The sequence below is a fragment of the Pongo pygmaeus genome, chromosome 11, assembly GCF_028885625.2.
Source record: "Pongo pygmaeus isolate AG05252 chromosome 11, NHGRI_mPonPyg2-v2.0_pri, whole genome shotgun sequence".
Classification (NCBI taxonomy): Eukaryota; Metazoa; Chordata; class Mammalia; order Primates; family Hominidae; genus Pongo; species Pongo pygmaeus.
This window is the reverse complement of record NC_072384.2, coordinates 38704906-38726348: the sequence shown is the minus strand read 5'-3', so window position 1 is coordinate 38726348 and position 21443 is coordinate 38704906. Positions and strand designations below refer to the sequence as shown.

General features: G+C 35.2%; 1 long non-coding RNA gene across 1 annotated transcript in view; it reads right to left on the bottom strand.

The window, feature by feature from the left end:
* LOC134737755 (uncharacterized) overlaps positions 1-21443 on the bottom strand; it is a 152076-nt gene that overhangs the window by 30168 nt on the left and 100465 nt on the right. Inside the window, exons 3-4 of the long non-coding RNA XR_010122969.1 lie at positions 16256-16747; positions 8229-8382 (exon numbers count right to left, since the gene is read on the bottom strand). This is a non-coding gene — a long non-coding RNA (uncharacterized LOC134737755). The remainder of the gene's footprint in view (positions 1-8228; positions 8383-16255; positions 16748-21443) is intronic.

Below are 21443 nucleotides of genomic sequence, written 5' to 3'. Positions count from 1 at the left end.
AACTGAAACTGGAACCCTTCCTTACACCTTATAAAAAATTAGCTCAAGATGGATTAAAGATTTAAACATAGGCCCTAAAATCATAAAAACCCTAGAAGAAAACCTAGGCAATACCATTCAGGACATAGGCATGGGCAAAGACTTAATGACTAAAACACAAAAAGCAGTGGTAACGAAAGCCAAAATTGACAAATGGGATCTAATTAAACTAAAGAGCTTTTGCACAGCAGAAGAAACTATCATCAAAGTGAACAGGCAACCTACAGAATGGGAGAAAATGCTTGAAATCTATCCATCTGACAAAGGGCTATTATCCAGGATCTACAAAGAACTTAAACAAATTTACAAGAACAAAACAAACAAACCTATCAAAAAGTGGACAAAGGATATGAACAGACACTTTTCAAAAGAAGACATTTATACAACCATCAAACACATGAAAAAAAGCTCATCATCACTGATCATTAAAGAAGTGCAATCAAAACCACAATGAGATAGCATCTCATGCCAGTTAGAATGATGATCATTAAAAAGTCAGGAAACAACAGATGCTGGAGAGGATGTGGATAAATAGAAATGCTTTTACACTGTTGGTGGGAGTGTAAATTAGTTCAACCATTGTGGAAGACAGTGTGGTGATTCTCAAGGATCTAGAACTAGAAATACCATTTGATCCAGTAATCGCATTACTGGGTATATAACCAAAGGATTAGACATCATTCTACTGTAAAGACACATGCACACTATGTTTATTGCAGCACTATTCACAATAGCAAGAACTTGGAACCAACCCAAATATGCATCAATGTTAGACTGGATAAAGAAAATGTGGCACATACACACCATGGAATACTATGCAGACATAAAAAAGAATGAGTTCATGTCCTTTGCAGGGACATGGATGAAGCTGGAAACCATCATTCTCAGCAAACTAACACAGGATCAGAAAACCAAACACTGCATGTTCTCACTCATAAGTGGGAGTTGAACAATGAGAACATATGGGCACAGGGAGGGGAACATCACACACAGGGGCTTGTCAGGGGGTGGGGGGCAAGGGGAGGGATAGCATTTGGAGAAAAACCTAATATAGATGGTGGGTTGATGGGTGCAGCAAACCACCCTGGCACATGTATACCTATGTAACAAACCTGCATGCTCTGCACATGTATCCCAGAACTTGAAGTATATATATAAAAAAGAAGAACTGAGAAATGAGACATTGTAGAACTTATGGAATCTTCATTGCTTCAAAGTTTCAGAATTGTTTCTTTACCTTTCTGATGTGGATTAAGCACACTCTTTCCAAAAGTAAAAGGAAAAGACTGCATGACCTCTTAGTTGTGGTCCAGCCCTGCATTCTTAGGATCACCTGTGTTAGCTTGAAACTCTGTGTCATTTTAAATAGCTGCATTCACATAATGGATTTCAATTTCTTCCTTTCCTTGAGGGGGTGGGAAAAGGTTGAAAGTTCAGCTTTCATTTACACAAAACAATTTAAGCTGAACACTCCACAAGACTATTGGCTTTAAGAAAAAGTATTTCCCAAGCATTGTAGATAAAAATAAGTATTCTTGGTAAATATGAGTTCAGACCACTGATGAAATAAATGCTTTTTATTCATTAGTCAGTTTATAAGCCTAAAATGGAACTCTTAGCATACCTTCTCAGTTCTGATTCTTTTAGGATAATTTTGTGCATATAATTTGTAAATCCTCTGCAGAAAAATATTTTCAGGTACTTCTGAAACACATCCTTTTAATGTTAAACACAAGAAAATCTTGAATATTTCCTTTAAAAGGTGAGTACGCTGTCTTATTTTAAACATTCACTGGAGAAGTACTCAATTCTAGGTAAATAATTACCTCATCAATCAAGTGTTACTATTTAGGATTAAATTTGCAAATGTACCATTTTGTGTCATTAAACATGTTTAGCATGCTGTTTTCCTCTATAAGCCCTCATTTCCCAGCATAGTGCTTAAGGTTACATGCATAAGAAATGTCTCAAAGTGAATAAAGATGGCCCAAACTCATCTCTTTACTCTTGCATAGAAATACCTCTTCTTATTGGTGTGTTATGTATACTGTATTAGAAAATGAACCTCAACCTTCTTGTCATACTGAGAGGAGACTATCTAATAAAAAGTAAATTCATTCAAGACAGTCAATCCATATTCATGTAATTATAACTTGTAGAAAATCCTGTAAGTAGGCTGGGCGTGGTGGCTCATGCCTGTAATCCCAGCACTATGGGAGGCTGAGAAGGCGGATCACTTGAGATCAGGAGTTTGAGACCAGCCTGGCCAACACTGTGAAACCCCAAGCCAGGCGTGGTGGCAGGCAACTGTAATTCCAGCCAGGCTGAGGCACAGAATTGCTTGCACCCAGGGGCAGAGGTTTCAGTGAGCTGAGATCGCACCACTGCACTCCAGCCTGGGTGACAGAGCAAGACTCTGTCTCAAAAAACAAAAACAAAAACAAAAAAAAAGAAAAGAAAATCCTCTATGTAGCCAAACATGACTGTTGCATATGGATGCTACCTCATCAGGAATTTTCTAGGAGCCAGCTGGAAAGCTGACATTTTGACCTTGCAGGCACAGTAAATCTTCTCTTCTCTGTTATCATCTACTTGTAGCAGCAGGCAGAATACTTCTTATTACTCTCCCATTTTCTCTACTTGAAACTTTTTTTTTGTTTGTTTGAGACAGAGTCTCACTCTCTTGCCCGGACTGGAGAACGGTGGCCTGATCTCAGCTAACCGCAACATCCGCCTCCCAGGCTCAAGGGATTCTCCCACCTCAGCCTCCAGAGTAGCTGGGATTACAGGTACATGCCACTACTACCTGGCTAATTTTTGTATTTTTAGTAGAGACAGGGTTTCACCACGTTGGCCAGGCTGGTCTCCAGCTCCTGACCTCCCACCCACCTTGGCCTCCCAAAGTGCTGGGATTACAGGCATGAGCCACCTCGCCTGGCCTACTTGAAACTTTCTTAACCCACAGTTTATTGGGCATTGAGGAAGAGCTATGAAAAAAGGTATTATTTTGTGGTTGATAATAAAATTGCAGGTCAATGTTATCTTTTATGGAAAGATTGCTGTGGCTCAGCAAACTAATTTTGAAAATGGACCTTAACTTTTATCATTAAGAAAACTATTTTTGTTAAGAAAATGAAAGGTAATTTGATACTGTGACTCTCTCAAAGAATGCAAGCATTTATTCATCTTAATTCAAATATGAAGACAAGATAAAGTCTTCATGTAAACATGAGGTGGTGAGGAGATACAATCCTGTGGCTGTGTGTGTGTGCACACACACATACACACACACATACACACACACTCAATATTGACAATTATGAAAATCCCAGCCACCTACTTCACTTTCTCTGTGTTTCTATCTCTCAGATGATTCAGAAAAGTGAGGAAGAGAAAGTGGATTTGCACCATAGATTATAATCCAAATGGTGCATATTGTGGAGTTATCTTTAGTAATAATTCAGTTACATTTGTTTTACACACTCACTGTTTGTTGGCATGCACATACAGAGCTATCCAGTAAACACTTCAACTAGTATCACCAATTAATATAGTGGTGTTATGGGCTGAATTTTGTCCCACCAAAAAAGATACTTTGAAGTTTTAACTCCTAGTACCACTGAATGTGATCTTATTTAAAAATAGTCTTTACATAAGTAATTCAATAAAAATGAGCTCATTAGGATTGGCCCGAATCCAATATAACTGATACCTTAAAAAGGATAAAATTTGGACTAAAGATAGATATGAATGGAGGCAAGAAAATGTGAAGACACACAGAGAGAACATCATATGAAGGAGAAGGCAGATTGGAATGACACATCTATAAAGAAAGGAGCACCAAAGATTGCCACCAAACCACCAGAAGCTAGAAGAGAGGCACATGCCAGATCATCTCTCAAAGCTGTCAGAAGGAACCAGCCATGCTGACACCTTCATTTCAAATTTATAATCTCCAGAAGTTGGAGACAATAAATTTCTGCCATTCAAGCCATTCAATTTGTGATGCTTTGTTATGGTATCTCTGGGAAACACAGATGGGTTGTGATGTGTAGGATCATGTTACAGCATTAAACTAGATCTTTGGCAGACAGGAAGTTATTGAAATACAGACTTGCAAATGAATAAATGGTACCTTTTGAGAAACCAAAAATATATACAAAACTTTTAAAAACTGGCTAGTTATCAATCTAAATTTGACTCAGAAAGATTTCCTAAAGAACTCCATAGAATCTCCTGAGATTGCATAAAAATGAACACTCAACTCTAGTTAGACCTATTAAAATGTATCAGGACCTTTTTTGATGTTGCATGGTGTTGACAATATTAAAGATTCAATATGTTCAACAGACCTAAACCAAGGCAGAGAGGTTTCTGCAAGTCTTTTCTCTTTGTTGTATTAAAAAATAATCCACGGTCGGGCACAGTGGCTCACACCTGTAATCCCAGCACTTTGGGATGCCAAGGCGGGCGGATCACAAGGTAAGGAGATCGAGACCATCCTGGCCAACATGGTAAAACCCTGTCACTACTAAAAATACAAAACATTAGCTGGGTGTGGTGGCACGTGCCTATAATCCCAGCTACTCCAGAGGCTGAGGATGGAGAAAGGTTTGAACCTGGGAGGCGGAGATTGCAATGAGCTGAAATTGCACCACTGCACTCCAGCCTGGCTACAGAGAGAGTCTCCATCTCAAAAAACAAAAACAAAAACCATGAGAAGTACGCTTTTTAGACACCCTGCTTCAATATTATATTTACTAGGCTCTTGCTATGGATGAGATACAATGCTAATGACTATTTCATAACTAGTAGGCTAGATTATACTTCAGTAAGAAACAGCCCCCAAAGCTAAATAGCATATCATGCCAGGAGGTTGATTTTTTCTCCAGCAGCATATCTATCATAGGTCAAGTGGAGGCTCTGCACCAGGCTTCTTCACTTCTGGTGGAAGGGCCACAAAGAAGCTACCATTTACATTTATCCTAAGAGAAAAAAAATGGATGTTCTGTGAAGTCTTTGCAGACAATTAAATGTTCTGATCTGAAATTGTCAAGTCACTTCTGTTCATAAGCAATTGACCAGAACTAATCATTTGCCCCCATCCAAACATGAGGTGGCAAGGCAATGCAATTGTACCCTCTGCCCAGAAAGCAGATATTATAAATATTTGGTAAAGAGCACTAATAGCTGTCAAAATGATTTCACTTGCATGCATTTGGAGGTACAGAATTGTGACTCTGGGCCAGGATTATATAGTTGGAAAGTGGTGCTTCTGAGATTTGGACCCTGATCTACTTAGCTCAAGAGCGTCTAATATCGATACTATAATGTTTCTATTTTTTTTCACATCTGAGCTTTTCTATGAAAATTGAAGTTACAGTAGAAACGGAAAGATAATGAATAAAAGATAAACAGTGGAAAATGAAATGAGTAAATATGAAAAAAATGAAATTCTATGTTTCATCTATTAGTAATTTACCCTCTTCTTTGAGATTTTATTTGGTTTAATTTTCAAGATGTAAATTTTTAAATACATTTGATATTTTATATGGATAATGCGTTTCATTTTTTTATTTGTACTCAAGAAAAATGCTTTTTCCCCTAAAATCACATCCTGTGCCCCACAGTATTCTATGATGATATTGCTTATTTCTATTAAACAAATGACTCCCTGCAGTGTTACTTTCAGATGAGATCGTATCAGCTTTCATAAGCTGAGACAAGTAGGGGTTGTGCACAAATGAGATGTCTGAGGAAAATCTAGATACTATAAGAAAATACTTTCAGGGACTCAATAAATAACATTTGGAGGTGATTAAATAACAACAAAAAGAATTCTTCACTCTTAGCAAGCTGTTAAAATTCAACATCACAGTACTTATTTTAGATGAAATTAAACCAAAATTCTGGATTGTAACAATCTTTGTGTTCATTCTCATTTGTATAAGTTATAAAAACTCCAGGAACTAGCTAGATTTAAAAATTACAACAGAACACTAATATTTTGGTTTGCACTAATTTACTTACAACATGATAGGGGTATTTTATCCCCTCAAGATTTTCTTATATTTGTATTACTAATAAAGTATTTCTGTTTCTCTCTCTCAATATAAAAGTGAGTTAAAATGAGACTATATACGGATACCTAATCCATACTGTGAATTGCTCATACTATTAAACTATACAAATGCCTCAATTAATAAAATATTATGTGAGGACAGTTTTTAAGTCATGCCTTACAAAGGCATTTAGATTTATTAGAATTGCCTGAATATGGGAATAGGAAAATGTAGCTCATGATATTTCTGCTTAATATGAGAAAGATCTTTATAAAATTATAATTGTCCAACAATGTAAAAGGCTTCAGTAGATAGTACTGAGCTCTAAAATCTTAGAAAGGCTTAAAGCAAAGATTTAAACATTTCCATAGAATTATTGGAGAAGGAATCATGATAGGAAACTGACCAAAGACAGATAAGTTCTGTTTCCATTCTAAGATTCTATGATGCAGCTAATCATACAATGCAAATACTCAGCAAACACCATTCAGCACTTAGCCCTTCTCATGTCTGGGCAGCCTGGCCAACCCAGAAAAAACTTAATCAATTTCAGTAAATTCTATGAGCAAAAGATGTAGACATGGTCACCTCAAGATGTAACGTCAGTTTACGTTAGCTCTAATAAATGGAAAAACAATGATGTTGGAAGTAGGGTTTTGAACACTCTGAATCGCCACAGTAGAAGACAAAAAAAAAAAAAAATGACCAAATTAAAGTATGCAGGGTTTGAGAAAGAGGAGGTCACATTAAATGAGAAAAAGGCAGAAGGTAGAGAAAAAAACAGATTATTGAAGTTGGGAAAAAGGACATCCTACTGTCAGGTTGTACCCTGTTATCAGGCAAGTGCTTTGTGAATAATAATGAATAAAAGATTAAAAATCCCTTTTCAAAGATCGAGCTCCTACCAGCTCCCTAGGGAGGGGAGAAAGGGACTTAGCTGTTATGATGGTAACTTTGAACATCTCAGGCACTTAGCTAGCCCCCTCCTGGGCCTAAAAGACCAAATCAAGTCCATTAAATACTTAAGTTTTAAAAGCTCTCTAAGTTTTATCCTCTGAATGTGTGGATTTTAATGGTAGCTTGAAAAAGTTTAATGAACAGTTCTGGGAGGGTAGTCAGATATACAAAGTACATAAATGTATTTTTATTATTCACAATTTAACGTACCAAAGTACCTCTCAAATACTCTGGCATTTTAAAAACAGCTTGTTTAGAAAAAAAAAATGTTATGTTATTGTAAGTCAAGAAGAAGAAGATTCATGAGGGCTATAAACCCTGGAAAAAAAAAAACAATCTGCAAAGGCCCAAAGAAAACCCCAACATATCATTAATACATTACATAGTGCCTTTCAATTCAAATATAATGACCTCAGCACAAAGGACAAAATATATATAAGAAGAGATCGATTTATACATCATTTGAATCAAGCCATTTCTATTTGACAAATTTATCAGTGCAAGCAACAGTGTACCAGGTTAACAGAGGAAGTAGAAGACAACTTATCTCATAAATATAACAGACCCTATAAAGGTAAATTGATCAATTTAATTTAAATTGATAAAAATGCCCCTGGAAATCATCTCTCTCTCTCTGTCTCTTCTCTCTCCTCTCCCCTCTCCTCTCTCCTCTCCCCACTCCTGTCTCTCTCTCCCCCCCTTCCCTCTTTCTCTCTCCCCCCTCCTCTCTGTCTCCTCTTTCTCTCCTCTCTCTCCCCTCCTTCTCTCTGCTGTCTTTCTCCTCTTCTCTCTCCCCCTCTCTCCTCTCTCTCTCCTCTCTCTCTTCTCTCTTCTCTCCCCCCTCCTCTCTCTCTCCTCTCCCTTCTCTCCTCTCTTTCTTCTCTCTCTCTCTCCCCACTCTCCTCTCTCTCTCTCTCTCTCCCACTCTATCTCTCTCTCCTGCCACCCCCAAAATGACTGGGCTTTGATAACAATATGCTGGAGGAAATGTGGAATTGGGCATACTCTGATTTAAAGGAACATTTTTTCACAGATACTGGAAATTTGAGTATTGTTATGCATTTCCCTCGATAGTATGCCAGGACTTCGGGGGGCTAAGATCTACAGCAAAAGACTATCGTTCTCTCTCTCAATATACAAGTGAGTTAAAATGAGACTATATACAGATACCTATATACAGATACAGAGCCTCCATATTTTAGTCAACATAATCCTGAAACCTCCACCACCCCTGCTATGTACCAGGCACATCTGCTTCTAGGTTTCCCATTGTCAAACTTCCTGCTGGAGACAATCTATCAATCAGTACAGCACAGCACTTGACCTAAGTGAGAAATCAAGCCAAACAAGTCATCACCAAGAAGCTGGCTCCAAATGTACAGCTTATTATTTATAACATTATCTAATAGGTTAAGCAAAACCATAATTAAGTTATTTTCAGTTTCTGTCTCTACAGGTCATTGTAAATATGCTTCCCATTACAACTATTCCTTAATCTTTTGTTCATTATTCCCCATGTATTTGTGAACATTCAACCTCCATTACGGTGTTTGAAAATCACAATGACCTTAATAAGATCAAAAAGATTATTGAATTGTATATTATATATATTGACATGTAGGCATGAATTATTTAGTATTTTTGCACTCTGAAGTGTCATTTACCCAATCCTTAAGTTAAGTGGAGGGTGTTCAGTAGTTCAGTCATAATGAAGTTTGAGTCACAAAATAGCATTTAGAACAACAGAAAGGTGATTGAAATGGTCATTGTTGGATTTCTTTTATGCAACAGTGAGAGATGCATTCTTTCTTTTGTGTCATCATCCTGAGCTCACACACATAAGAACTAGGTAGGATCTGGGTGATTTAAAAGACTTGCTATCCAACTGGAACATATTCAGACAAGGCATTTATTGATTCTTCTTTTTCTAAGTCAGTAGGGTGGCAAAGGAAGCATCATGTGAGTTTAAATATGGTGACTACATCATACAGAAATGTATATTTTCATTTGTTGCTTCTAAGAAGAGACAGTGAATAAAAACAATTCATCCACAGTAATTTATTTGGCAGGCATTTAACAATTGTTTAGTTCAGAATTTCTATACCCTAGTTCAGTGAAGCTTGAAATCACAGTATTATTTCTTATTTTGCTCATATGTTATCTGTATGCTTGAATGTATTGCTAAATGGATTTGAATGTGAACTATCAGTATTAAGTAGAAAGTTGTTTTTTTTTTTGCATGATTAGAGCATCTTTCATGTAAATATTCTGGGTTGTGCCAGAAAATTTTATAGAGCATGTTAGATTATTGTGTTATGCTTCTTTCTTCCGGGTTTCTGAGAAGAGGGCCTTACACTAACAGTCAAGATAACACACAGAAAAAATGTGTTTTTGTTTATGTTATGTTAGTTAATAAAATATTATATATTTTCAGTAATTTTGAAGTATTTCTCTGCCGGCCAACCTCATTTCAAAGAGGTCACATTGTGTCTAAACTTCAACTTCAAATTATCAACATGGGCGCACTTGCTCCTGCTCATTGATAACACCACCAGTCATGTAGTTACTCAAAAGCTACAGCAGCTCAAAGGTAGAACATTCTGATGTGGGTGATTAGCCCACCTTCCTTCTTCTGAGATAGGTATCATGTTATTGAGTACAAACCTATGAAACAGACTCAAAGACAAAGCAGCAAATCAGGTAAATTAGAAGAGCAGAATGGGAATAACAGTTAAATACTGAGTGTTTGAAATACTTATAAAATTGCATAGCTAGAAGGCATCTTGAATGTGATTTAGTTTAATTATCTAATTCTGTAGATAAGAAATGTAGGTCTCATATATTGAGTAAGCCAATGAAATACAAAAATAAGCTTTAGTTGGACCGGGCGCGGTGGCTCACATCTGTAATCCTAGCACTTTGGGAGGCCGAGGCGGACAGATCATGAGGTCAGGAGTTCAAAACCAGCCTGACCAACATGGTGAAACCCCATCTCTACTAAAAATACAAAAATTAGCCAGGCTTGGTGGTGTGTGCCTGTAATCCCAGCTACTCAGGAGGGTGAGGCAAGAGAATTGCTTGAACTCAGGAAGCAGAGGCTGCAGTGAGCCAAGATCGGCCACTGCACTCCAGCCTGGGTGACAGAGGGAGACTCCGTCTCAAAAATAAAATAAAATAAAATAAAATAAAATAAAATAAAATAAAATAAAAATAAGTTTTAATTGAACAATATAAGTTGTTAAAAAAATGACAGCACCATACAACTGTCCTCAGAGAGGAGTAGCCAGGAGTTTCATACAAATTGTCCAAAGATATGTAGCAAATTAGGGCTTAATATAGTATGAGATTCATTTAGAAAGGATCAGTGTGGCACCTGATGGCTGATACATGGCAACAAAAGCACAAAACTTTTGAAGACAAGTAGTTGTGGTTCCTAATGGCCCAGTGGCAATTACCCAAGCCAGTGGATAAAAATATGGGACGCCTGGATAATCTTTCTAGAAAAACAGGTGATATGTTAGAACTCTTACAAACTAGGCTGCATTTTAGGGCAGATCTTCTGTTTTAAGACAAATTTAGAATGCTGAGTGGTTTTAAGTTGGTAGGCCAGCAATACCAGCACAGAGAAAGCTGCACAAGAATAGACATTGAAATTTTCAGGAATTGTTTCAGTCTTACTGATCAATTCTATTTTAATGTGGTTGTAATTTGCCTGCTCTGTGTTTGTGCTTTTGTTTTTGTGCCCCATGTACTTTCATTTAAATTCCAACACTTTAAAAATCAGGAAAATTCACATTAAAACCTGGATATTTCTCTTTTCTTTTTTTTCTTTTTTTTTTTTTTTGGTAGTCTCACTCTGTCGTCACTCAGACTGGAGTACACCAGTGCAATATCAGCTTACTGTAACTTCCACTTCCTGGGTTCAAGCGATTCTCCTCCCAATTAGCTGTGATTACAGGCGCCTGCCACCACGGCTGGCTAATTTTTATATTTTTAGTAGAGACGGGGTTTCACCATGTTGGCCAGGCTGGTATCAAACTCCTGACCTCAAGTGATCCGCCCACCTTGGCCTTCCAAAGTGCTGGGATTACAGGTGTGAGCCACCATGACTAGTTGATATTTAGCTTTTCTTTACTCCCTATTTTTTTCATCTTAAAACCAAGGATCAGCTATAACTTAATCATCTCATTTGAGCTATTGATTTTGTTGTATCTAGCACATTTATTATATATACCTGTAGGCTTTTGAGTCTCTGTATCTCAATTTATACTACATAGGGATAATCAGTAACATCATAATACATATTTTAATTATCATTTCATCACATTCATGTTTTGAAAGATCATTGTTTCTACAAATGTATATTATTAACTGTTTAGGTCATTTCTAGAATAGCAGCTATGATATATTGCAAAAAACGGTTCAAATTACCCTCCCTGTATCCAAGCCTTTTATATTGTAACACAGTAGTACTATTTGTCTGTGACTGTAGTCTCAGCCATATAACTTGCTCTGGCAAATCATACTTGCCACAAATGTAAGGATACTTGCCACATGCAGAGGTAGGAAAAAGCACTTGGACATTTATGTTTTGCCATTCTTGAATCTCTGCCAATGCTAGACATGCTCAGGGTGGCCTGCTGGAGCAAAAAACATGTGAATTACAGCTGAGTTGTACTAGTTGTTCCAACTGGGGACCTCCGTGTTTAGCCAACAGCCAAATGAAGAGTGTGCATGTGTGTAAATCCAGCTCACTTCAGAGCAGTAGAATTGCCCAGCTGAGCCCAACTAAAATAGTTAACCTTTGAGTTTGTGAGCTAAATAAAAGTGTATTGTTTTATTCCACTGAATTTGATGTGATTTGTTGAGCAGCACTATTGGAGCAATAAATTACTGTTACAGAAAGAAATTTTTACTTAAAAGTGAAATGCTATTGTAACAAAACCTAGAACCCTTTGGACTTGCTTTGAGATTAGACAGCATGGGACAAAGAAACTGTTAAGGGAAGTAAGAAACATGGCAAGAAAGCTATTATTGAAAGGATAGAATAAACGGCAACTTATATTTCGTAGTGGCAAAAATTTTGGTAAAATTGTTACCTGTGGTACCTTGAAAGAAAAAATGTCTCCTTCAAGAAATTTTAGACTTGGGAGAAGATATTTTCAGATAAAATGTTGGTAGCATTTTACTAAGTTGTTTTCTTTTTCTATAAATATATACTACAAGGAAAGATCTTAAAACGAAAGAAAGAAAGAGAAAGAAAAAGAAAGAAAGAAAGAAAGAAAGAAAGAAAGAAAGAAAGAAAGAAAGAAAGAAAGAAAGAAAGAAAGAAAGAGGGAGGGAGGGAAAGAAAGAAAGAGATGGTCATATGGTTTTTGTTTTTGGTTTTGTTTATGCGATGAATCACATGCATTAGTTTACATTTGTTGAACCAACCTTGCATCCCAGGAATGAAACCTACTTGGTCATGGTTGATTAGGTTTTGATGTGCTGCTGGATTTGGTTTGCCAGTAGATTGTTGAGGGGTTTTTGTTTGCTTGTTTGTTTGTTTGTTGTGTTTTTGTTTGTTTGTTTGTTTTGGTGTCTCTGTTCAGGAATGGATATTGACCTGAAGTTTTCATTCTTTGTTGTGTCTCTGCCAGGTTTTGGTAACAGATGATGCTGGCCTTATATAATGAGATAGGCAAGAATCCCTCCTCTTCAATTTTTTTTGAATAGTTTCAAAATTAAGCTAGAATCATACCAGCTCTTGTTTATACTTCTGGTAGAGTTTGGCTGTGAATCCATCAGGTGCTGGGCTTTTTTTAGTTGGTAGAAATATTTCAATTTACTTTTATTATTGATTCAGATCAGGAGCTTGTTATTGGTCTGTTCAGGGATTTAATTTCTTCTTGGCTTAATCTTGGGAGGTTATATGTTTCCAGGAATTTATCCATTTCTTCTATTTTTTTTTAGTTTGTGTGATCAAAGGTATTCATAGTACTCTCTGAGGTTTTCTTGTGTTTCTGTGGGGTTGGTAGTAATGTCTCTTTTGTCATTTGTGATTGTGTTTATTTGGATCCTCTTTCTTTTTTCTTTATTAATCTAGCTAATGGTATATCTTATTTTTTTCAAAATATCAAATCTTGGATTTGTTAATATTTTGTACATTTTTTCCATATTTTTTTCAATTGTCCTCTGATTTTGGTTATTTCTTTTTTCTTGCTAACTTTGGGGTTAGTTTGCTCTGTTTTATTGGTTGCTCTATATGTGATGTTAGGCTGATAATTTAGGATATTTCTATCTTTTTGATATGGATATTTACTACTATCAACGTTCCTCAGCACTGCTTTAGCTATGTCCTTGATATTCTGGTATGTTGTATCTTTGTTCTCATTAGTTTCAAAAAACTTCTTGATTTCTGCCTTGATTTATTTATTTGCCCAAACGTCATTCAGGAGCAGGTTGTTTTTCCATGTAATTGTATGGTCTTGAGCAATCTTCTTAGTATATAGTTCTATTTTAATTGTGCTGTGTTTTGAGAGTGTGGCTGGTATGACTTCTGGTCTTTTGAATTTGCTGAGTATTATTTTATGTCTCATTCTGTGGTCAGTTTCAAGGTGGAGAGTTCTATAGATGTTTATTATGTCCATTTGGTCAACTATTGAGTTCAGATTCTGAATATATTTGTTAATTTTTTTACTCCATGATCTGTCTAATAATTCCATTTGGGTGTTGAAGACTCTTGATGTTATTGTGCGGTTATCTAAGTCTCTTCATAGATCCCTAAGAACTTGCATTATGAATCTGGGTGTTCCTGTGTTGGGTGCATGCACATTTAAAATGGTTAGATCTTGTTGAATTGACTTCTTTACCATTATGTAGTGCTCTTGTTTCTCTTTTTTAATCTTTGTTGGCTTAAAGCCTGTTTTGTCTTAAATTAGAATAGCAATGCATGCCTTTTTTCTGTTTTCTGTTTGCTTGGTAGATTTTTCTTTATTACTTTACTTTGAGCCTATGGGTGTCACTGCATATGAGATCGGTCTCTTGAAGACTGTAAGGCTTAGGTCTTGCTTCTTTATCCAACTTGTTACTCTATGTCTTTTATTTGGGGCATTTAGCCTGCTTACATCCAAAATTAGTAATAATAAGTATGGATTTAATTCTGCCATCATGTTATTATCGGATTATGATGAAACCTTGTTTGTTTCATTGTTTTATAGCATCACTGGTCTATGTATTTAAGTGCATTTTTTTTTAGTGGCTGGTAATGTCTTTCTTTTCCATAGTTAGTACTCCCTTCAAGATCTCTTGTAAGACTGGTCTGTTGGTAATTAATTTCCTTAGCATTTGCTTGTCTGAAAAATATCTTATTTCTTCTCTGCTTATGAAGCTCAGTTTGGCTGGATATAAAATTCTTGATTGGAAATGAATAACAGCAATGAGAGAAATGAGGAATGAGAGAAAGAAATTAGCAATATTCTGTTATTATAAGTTACTTGAACTACCTGTGAGGAGATTTAGCATTATTTTAAAGTTAACTTGAATTAGTTGCAAAGGTGTATTACTTACTCTGAATAAACCATAAAAATAAAAAATTTAAAAAGTAGTATAATTGATATGCTAAGATAGAAGAAACAATGATGTAATATAAAATGCTCAATTAATATCACAAATCAGAAAAAGTGTGGAAGACAGAAACAGGAATAAAGATCAAAAACAACAAATAGAAAACAGTAGCAAATATAGTAATATTAATTCAACTATATCAATAATCAACTTAAATATCAATGGTCTAAATATACCAATTAAAAGACAGAGATTGTCAGAGTGGATTAAAAAATATGATTGAATTACAGTTGACCTTTGAACAACATGGGTTTGAACTGCACAGGTCTACTTATATGTGAATTTTCTTCTGCCTCTGCTGCCCCTGCGACAGAAAGACCAACTTATCCTCTTGCTGTTCCTTCTAAGCCTATTCAACATGAAAACAATGTGGATACAAGTTGTTATGATTATCGATTATCCATTTCAATGTAATGAATAGTAATAAGCTTTCCCTTCGTTACAATTTTCTTCATAATATTTCCTTTTCCGTAGCTTACTGTATTGTAAATATGTAATATACACCACATATAGCATAGAAAATATGTGTTGATTGACTGCCAGTCAATAGTGTCCTGTAAGTACTTAAGTTTTGGGAGAACCAAAATTATGCATGGATTTTCAATTGTGCATGGTCTCAGTGACCCTAACCTCATGTTATTCAAAGGTCAACTGTGTTTTTTGTCGACAAGAAAAACCATCTTAAATATAAAAACACATGTAAATTAGAAGTAAACGGGTGGAGAAAGATATAACATGCTAACATTAAGCAAAAAAAGTTGAAATGATTATATTAATTTCAGACATAGAAGACTTTAGAGAAAGAAAATTTTTCAGGGATTAAGAGAGGTATTACATAAAAACAAAAGGGACGATATCACAAGAAGACATAACAGTCTTTAATGTATAGCACTTAACAGCAAAGCATGAAAGTACTTGGGGTAAAAACTGATAGAATTGCAAGGAGAAACAAGTAAATTTACTATTACGGTTTGAGCTGTAACAACACCGTATCAGAAATGGGTAGATCCAGCACACAGCAAATCAGTAAGAACACAGCTGAGTTCAACACCATCAGTCAATGAGACATAATTGATATTTACTAACTACTTCAGCCCACAGCAGAATACGAGCTCATAATGAATATTCACCAAGATAGACCACATTCTAAGCTATAAAACACACCTTACTCAGAAAGAATATAAATCATCCAGTGTATATTCTCAGATCACAATAAAATTAAACTAGAAATCTGTAACAGAAAGATAATTGAATAAACTCAAAATACTTGGATATTAAACAACACACTTTGAAGTAACACATGGATCAATGAAGAATTTTCCAGAGAAATTAAAAAATATTTTGAACTACATGAAAATGGAGCTATAATCTTTCAAAATTTGTAGGGGGCAGTGAAAGCAAATGTTAGAGAAAAAAATCATAGCATTGAATGCAAATATTCATTTCTCTCATACCTAAGCATATACTTACATACACACACACACACACACACACACACACACAATATATATAGTCAAGCACGTTATCATTATTTTAAATAAATGTTTACCTGTTAGATCAATTAAAACTAAAAAAAGTTTTTATTTTACCTTCACTTATTCATTTTTCTGATGCTCTTCCTTTTTTAAGGTATATCTTCATGCAGATCCAAGTTTCTGATCTATATCATTTTCCTTCTCATTAAAGAACTTATTTTAATATTTCCTGCAAGGCCTCTGGAAGTGGTCAATTTTAATGAAAAATTTAACTCCCTCTGTTGTTTTTCTTAGTATTCCAGCAAGCTTCTTGGTCTTATTTTTCTTATTATCAGAAAATTGTTGTGCCTATTTGGCTGGACGGACTAATTGGCATACATACTAAAAGTTTTCAAACTCATATGTAGAGTCTCCGGATGGATGAATTACACTGTTTTTGTGTGTCCTTTGATTTCATTAATAAATCTACTCAAAATCTACTCATTTCAAAGTCTCAAGTATTTGCTACATTCCAGTAATTTTGACAAATGAAGAAAATAACATGATTTAATAGTCAATATATTATAGTTCAAAGTTCTTCTGATGATCTTCTTCAAAACAAGTGACCTAAAAAACATTATCAATGTTTACATTTCACATTCTTTCAAAACTTATTTTGCTCCCTATAGTAATAGCCTATGACAGAAAGAATTGGTAGAATTAATAACATTTTCCAAATACTCAACTCTCATTTTCAAGATATACTTTGTTTATCATTATGCAAAATTTCTCAGATTCACTTATTCACCTCTCAATAAAACTTTTACTACTATGACTACCAGGGATAAAAATATTATCAAAACTTCTTATAGATGGGATTCAGTGCTCTTTTTTCCTGTTATTTATCATGTCTTAAGAATATCATGTGCCCACAAATACTTAATATACACATCAAAAGGCTATTATTTATATTTAGACTTTTGCCAGCAGCAATAATTAATATAGACTCTGTAGATTGTCCCAAAACTGTCTTTAAAAGGGTTTCTTTTAAAAGTCAGATGCTAATTTGGCTTCCAGCAGTCATCTCTTTTATTTGCATAAATTCTGTAAAATACTCAGATTTCTGTCTTTCTCAGTTCCTTTCAAATATAAATAATGTGTGCCCATATTTGCACTAAGAAGTATATTAAATACATATACACTGAATACATATATCGGGTAATTTCAATATACAGTTAAATATTCCGATTTCTGACAATTAATGACCTGGCAAAGTGTTTTTCAAGCAATCCACAAGAGTAGTATTTCTTCACACATTTCCATATAGAAGGATGTAATATAAAAACACATTTGAAAACCATCCTATTGTCAAGACAGTGATTATGTTGTAATTATTAATACTTATATGACCTACAGCATTGAAAGTTTTCTATAATGCTAAAGGAGTGATGTATTTTGTTTTAAGTGTATTTGATTTCCTTCAAGGAAATAAAAACCACTCATATCTACCCAACAAAAGAAGATACTTTGTTTCTGAAAAACCTCAGGAGCCCTGGAGGACAAGTTTGTGTGCCTAATTTTGAAAACGAAGAATGACTATGAAGAATATCTCTAGAGATATCGAGATAAATAAAGATGAACCATGGAGAATTATCCAGCTCCCAAGAGTAATATCATATTCCTAAGTATTCATATGTCTAGAGGTGAAAACTCCGTAGTCTCACTATCCTTAGAAAACAAAGAACAAGGAGCATAAAACAAAGTGTACGAGCTCCCTAAAAAATCTTTTCATAGAGATAATATATTTTTATTGTTTTTTATTGTTATTTTTATTTATGTTTTTATCATTTTAGCCTGAAGCCTTCTAAAAATATGGCCTGGGAAGGAAATACACTTTCCTGATCTCACCAAGTTAGATCAGTATCAGCAGAAAATAGAGAATCCCAAGAGGAAGTATTTTCTCTCTTGTGCTTTGGAGAGAGACACTTGTGGATTCCTACATGGATATAGATGCAATGAATTTATAGATTAAAGAGAAGAAAAAACAGCTTTCCCAGGAAAATCAGTTTGCAAAATTTTCAAATTGGTTGCCCTTATAAAAATGATCATAGCTCTTATCTGATTGTGATTAATCTGGATTTTTATTTATTTGGTAGCTTTAGGATCTGTGCATGGTCAACAGAAAATATTTAGGAGAGGGGCAAAAATAATTTTCATACTTTTTAAGTACAAGAAATCTGTCTCATTTGTTTTTCAATTTACTTAAAAATATTAATTAGACACTCTCCTGGAGCCAGATACAATATTAGGGTCCAGAGATACAGTGGTATAACAAACTAGACAAGTTTTTGCTCTCATGAATGTGAATTTCTATGCTCATTGTAATAAAAATATTTTCAGATAGGAATAGATACTATGAAGAATACTAAATAGGATTATATGACAAAAAGGGTCTTCATGGTTGGGGAAGGTGGCTGTATATATAGGATGGTTAGAGAAGGATGTTTTAAGACAGAACGCACAAGAGCACCGTAGGTAGCAAGATGGGCAATGCAATGGCCTAAGGTGAAAACATGCTCTAAATGTTCAAAGAACTGAAGGAAGCCAAGTGAGGCTGAGGCTTCGTCAGTAAGTGGGAGAGTGTCAACAGCCAAAGTCAAAGAGGCAGACAGAGGCCAGATTACATAAGACTTTAAAGTTATAGGATGGGGCCAGAGTTGTATTATATATGCGATGTATCGTGAGTCCTAGAATGAGTGCAGGCACCTGGTAGGCAGCTAAACAATTTTTAATATTAAAATGATATTGTGAATCTGCTTCCATTTGCACTTGCGTTCTTAAGCCTAATTATTTTTTCATTAAAGTAGGTCCTTATGCCTGAGATCTCCTATTTTTTAAAGTAGTATACTAACTTTCAATCAAACTACCTCTATGATTGAGACAACTTAATTAACCAAAAGGTATAAACATCTTTATCTTTAAGTGAAGATTATTTGTCATTAAAGAAGAGAAAAATTCATGAATTTTTTCATCCATCTTACTTGCCATACATTTTTGCTACAATTTAGTTATTAATCATTTCCTGTGTACTGCTAGATAAAAAGACCATATCCAAACATATATATAATGTCTACTGGTGTATGCATTAATTGTGAAACATGAACTTTGTAACATTTTTTTTTTATTTTCCCAGAGGGTAGCTTTTTGTTCTTTTGCCTTTCTTATAGACTAGATACTCTATACCTATGCCTGGACTTTTTTAAAGGCTGTGTCATCTTTCTAAACAGAGCACCTGTAAGGAAATAAAAAGATAGTCTTAACATAATGTTCTTTTATATCAATATTTGTAGACGTCTTTCTCCTCCCTTTCAGCCTTTCATGTTTGAGGCTTTATTTTTTACTAACTTAATAAACATTCATCTAGCTCTTTTTATGTGTCAGCTATTTTTCCATATAGTTTTACAAATATGGATTCATTAAATAAAACATGGCAATAATATTGAAGTGAAACTCAAAGTACATAGCAAACTCATGACTACATGAGTATGGTTTTAGTCAAATCATTCTAGGTGTTCTTATTCATTGCAACATAGCTGACATCATTAGCTTCCTTGGAGAAATTTTATTTTTGAAAACAAGTGTAGCTTGTTGACAAGATTGAAAATTTTGTATCATATAATAATGGCTTAGTGTTTATTTGTTTGAGAGGTATAAATTTACTAAAGAAGCATTAGTTGAAGGAATAATTGATTATAGAGGAAATAATGATGCTTTTTTTTTTGACTGTGTCTCACTGTTGCCCAGGCTGGAGCCCAGTAGCGTGATCTTGGCACTCACTGCAAGCTCTGCTTCCCAGGTTCACGCCATTCTCCTGCCTCAGCCTCCTGAGTAGCTGGGACTACAGGCACCCACCACCACGGCTGGCTAATTTTTTTTTATTTTTAGTAGAGACGGGGTTTCACCGTGTTAGCCAGGATGGTCTCGATCTCCTGACCTCGTCATCTGCCCGCCTCGGCCTCCCAAAGTGCTGGAATTCCAGGCATGAGCCACCATGCCCAGTCAATAATGGTGCTTAAAAAAAAAGAAGTTATTAAATTTGAGGTGACAGCAGGACATTCAAGTAAACATGAGTTCCTGTCCCTTAATGAGCTATAAAAATCACCAAGATCTCAAATAACATCATCATCAGAATATATTACTATTGTTAACTTTTTGGGTCAGCCAACATTCGGACATGAAAATGCTACAAATGGGTTGACTGACAGATCAGCACATGGCTACAAGTGCCAACACAGTGGTTAATGTCAATAGAAGGAGAGAAAAATTTCAAGCAAAAAATTATTTCTCCTTAATGAAGGTTAAAATGTCAACATGTTAAACTCAGGGTTTCTGCTTTGACTATGTCTATCAAGATAATTAATGCATATGCAGATTTCACAGTGCTGCTGAAGTTGCATTTTACATGAGCAAAACTCAGGAAATATATTTTTATATACAGTCAGGAAAGAATCTTTGACTGAAAGCAAATAGTTATAATAACAGAAGGCTAACTAGGACACCAATTTTTAGTTTGCTAATCATTGAATTATGAGCTATTGTTTGCCATGTTTTTACTTCACCAGAAAGAGCTTTGTCTCACTGTGGGCATTCTTACTAATATTTTTCCCTTTCTTTAGGATATTTCAGGGCTCTAAGAAGATGGCCTTAAAGCCGTGTCATTCATGGTATAATATCAAAGAATGAGACCTGTCATAATTTAATTGAACATACTAGTGATAACTGGACCTATAACCACTCTAAGTTATACTTGCTGTCTGCATCCTGTCAGTATTATATAAAAGGAGTTATAATACATTATTGAATTTTTAGCTCACATATGCTAGAGATGCTGCTAGGAAATCCTCTTCCAACAGAATTGCTAGAAGCCATGAACAAGCACATTTGAGACATGCACATGTTGCGGAATGAGCAAGAAGCTATCTAAAACAATGAGACATCACTTCAGACAAAGATAACCCAAGACACTGAGAAGATTGAAGCAGATGAAATGAGTGACTTTTACCTTTGAATTTACTTTTACTTGTGCTATTGTTTTTTAATACATAGTTTTTATACCTTCAGGACTTAAATGCCTCAAGGTACTTCTGAATCTATTTATTAGCTTCTCCCCAACTCCTGCCTGCCATTTCTGTTTGAAATCAAGTGAACCTTATTGAGATTCATGTTTCTGTGTTGCATTATTATCCATGGATAATAAGTTTAGAGTGAGTATGGGTGTGTAGGGAAGGAAGAAGAGAGAAATATGAAATGTGAGATTGAACTA